A 3,289-nucleotide genomic window follows, 5' to 3' on the forward strand; every position below is an offset into this window, starting at 1 on the left:
GTTGTAATTCCAGAACAGACGTAACTGCTGTAAGAGCTTACAATCTAAGACCCTTTACAATGGGCTCCAACCTGATAACCCATACTCTCCACTTCAGTTCTCTGAGTTTGTATACTATAATTAGTCCATAGGCATGAAGCATGATAATATTTATCTTTTTTATTTCTGACATTTCATTCAACATACTGTCCTCAAGGTTCATTCACATAGCTGCATGCATCACAATTTCATTCCTTCTTGCAGAAGCTCAATAGTCCATTGCATGTATACACCACAGTTCCCCCTTCTATTCCTCTGTCATTGTACCCTTAGGATACCTCCATCCACTGCGAATCATGAACACTGCCACAATAAACATCAGTGTGCAAGTGTCCATATATGTCCTCACTCTCAGCTCCTCCAGTTATATAGCTAGCAATTGGGTTGCAACCCCACCCCAGCTTCCTGTGGAACTAACACACTGGCCTCTGGAGGGGCTGCTGCTCTTCTCGGCTTCCCTACAAACACTGAATAGATCATCTCTTTCTCCACCTTTCCTCTAGCACTTATTTCTCTCTGTCAATTTTTAAATAGTTTATTTGCTCATCACACAATTTAGCATAAGTAAATAGTCATGCCTTTGCCACCATAATCTATATTAAGACATTTCTTTTCTTCTTCAAAGAATCCATATCCCCTACATGTTGACATTTAGTTTTGGCGTAATGCCTTTGTTACATTCAGTCGAAGTGTATTACAATATTACTGTCGACTATAGACCCTAGCTTGCATTCATGTGGGTGGCATTTTTTAATTGAGTTATTTCAGTTGAGGCATGCCCTATGTGAGTCTTAATCCTCTTACTGGAGTCCTTTATAAGAGGATAAAAGAAAGTGAAGGCGCAGAAAAAAGCCCCAGAGATGCTGAGACATCGAAACTCAGAGGAAAAATCCAGAGAAACTCAGAGTGAATACACAGAAAACAGAGAGAAACTACAGAAACAGAGAGGAAGCCATTGAAGCTATAATCTGGAAGCAACAAAGCCTGGGAGAGAAGGTAGAGACCAGGAGACATTGGCATGTGCCTGGCCATGTGACAGAGGAGCTGAGCATCACTAATAGCCAGTCTTCAGGGAGAAGGCATCACCTGTTGATGCCTTGATTTGGACATTTTATGGACTAAGAATTGTAAGCTTGTAAATTAATAAATTTCCATTGCAAAAGCCAACCCATTTATATTATATTGCATTTTTCAGGTTTAGCAAACTAAGAAAGATATTCAATTGAATGTTATTTAGTTATAAAAAGGAATGAAGTAAGGATACATGCTACAGCATGTTTGAATCTTAATGAAAACATTATGTTGAGTGAAATAAGCCAGGCATAAAGATCAAAGATTACATGAAAAATCTAGAATAAACAAATTCATAATAAAAGAAAGTAGATTAGAGGTACCAAGAGCCTGGGGTGGGGAGAAAAAAGAGGAGTTATTTTTTAATGGTTACAGGTGTTCTGTTTGTATTGGTGAAAACATTTTGGTAATTCATGGTGGTGATGCTAGTCCAATATTGTGAATATAACTAATACAACTGAATGTTCACTTATAGGAACAAGGCAAGGATGCCTGCTTGTACTAATACTTGCCTGAGCAGTTAGGTAAGAAAATGCAATGAAAGCCATACAAATTGGAAAGGAAGAAGTACAACTATCTCTATTCAAGATGACATGATATTTTATATCGAAAATGTCAGATTTACAAGCAAGTCCACAAGAAATTTAATAAAACTAATAAATTCAGCAAAGTTTCAGGCTGCAATATTAACAATAAAAATCAAATTGGATTTCTATGCACTGCAAAGAGTGTTCTGAAATGAAAATTCCAAAAACAACAACAACACAACAGTCTATTCCCAATATCTCCTAATAGAATAAAATACATAAGAATAAATGAAACCCAGGAGTTGAAAGACAGGTACACTGAAAACTAAAAAGCTCTGCTGAAAGAAATTTAAGACCTAAATAAATGCCAAGATATCCTGATTTCATGGATAGGAAGAATTAATATTTTAAGATGTCAATACTGCCCAAGACTATCTACAGATTCAATGTAATATTTATCAAATATGCCAGCAGCCATTTTTCGGAATGGAAAAGCCAATCCTCACATACTTATGGAATTGCAAGGGGCCATGGATAGACAAATCATTATTGTAAAAGAAGACAAAATCAGAAGTCGCACACTTCTCAGTTTTAAAACAAACTACAGAGCAGGCCACAGTGGCTCAGCAGGTAGAGTTCTCACCTGCCATGCCAGAGACCCGGGCTCAATTCCCTGTGTCTGCCCATGCAAAAACAATAACAAACAAACAAAAGCATACTAAAAAGCACATTAATTAAAAGTGTGTTACTGGATTAAAGATAGACATATAGATAGACGGAATAGAAATGAGAGCTCATAAATAAACCCATACATCTGTGCTAATTTTTGGTACCAGTGCCAAATATATTAATTGGGTAAGAAAAGTCACTTCAACAAATGATTTTGGGGAAACTGGAGAGCCACTTGAAAAAGAATGACATTGAACCCCTATCTCACCCCATACAAAAATTAACTCTAAATGGATGAAGGACTTAAAAATAAGGGCTGAAACCATAATAGTTTTAAAATAAAAAATATGGGGAACCTTCAAAAGTTTAGTGTTGGTCAAATTTTTAGTATGATCAAGAAAATAAAAAGCATGATTAAGAAAAGAAAATAACACAATGTAGAATGGACTTCAAAGTTAAAAATTTTTGTATGTGGGACGCCCGTTCTCGACCCAAGGTAAGAAGGAACTATATTCAATATACCAAACTCACTCTATCCAACAATTCAGATATGGTAGAAGTGAAGTCAATCTTCTGCAAAGTTCTTCCAAAACAAGTTGTCTGTGGAAGATGTAACCACAATGATGCTGTGTAAACCCAAACTTTTGCCTTTGAAATCTCTGACTCTGAGAAAACTGAAGAAAATGCAGCAAGCTGCACACGATACAAATCACTAACAACAAGTGGCAGAGAAGGAAGAACAGCAAATAACCAACTGAATGATGGTTTAGCACTTCCATAACATCCCACCAACTTTTTAATAAATAGAAAATAATCTGTCTCTGTATGCTGAAAATAGTATTTGTTAACAAAACCAATAGTATTTATATAAATAACACAAAATACCTAAGACTGATAAAACCTCTACTGTGAATTTTTAAATTTTGGCTTCTGTTGAACCCAAAACTTTAAACAAAATTTTATAGTTTGTTACCCAAGTGTTT

General features: G+C 35.8%; 1 pseudogene; it reads left to right on the forward strand.

The window, feature by feature from the left end:
* Positions 1–2,856: 2,856 nt before the first annotated feature.
* On the forward strand, positions 2,857–3,064 carry LOC143651621 (BBSome-interacting protein 1 pseudogene; annotated as a pseudogene).
* The last annotated feature ends 225 nt before the right edge of the window (positions 3,065–3,289 follow it).

Source organism: Tamandua tetradactyla, chromosome 12, assembly GCF_023851605.1.
Source record: "Tamandua tetradactyla isolate mTamTet1 chromosome 12, mTamTet1.pri, whole genome shotgun sequence".
Lineage (NCBI taxonomy): Eukaryota > Metazoa > Chordata > Mammalia > Pilosa > Myrmecophagidae > Tamandua > Tamandua tetradactyla.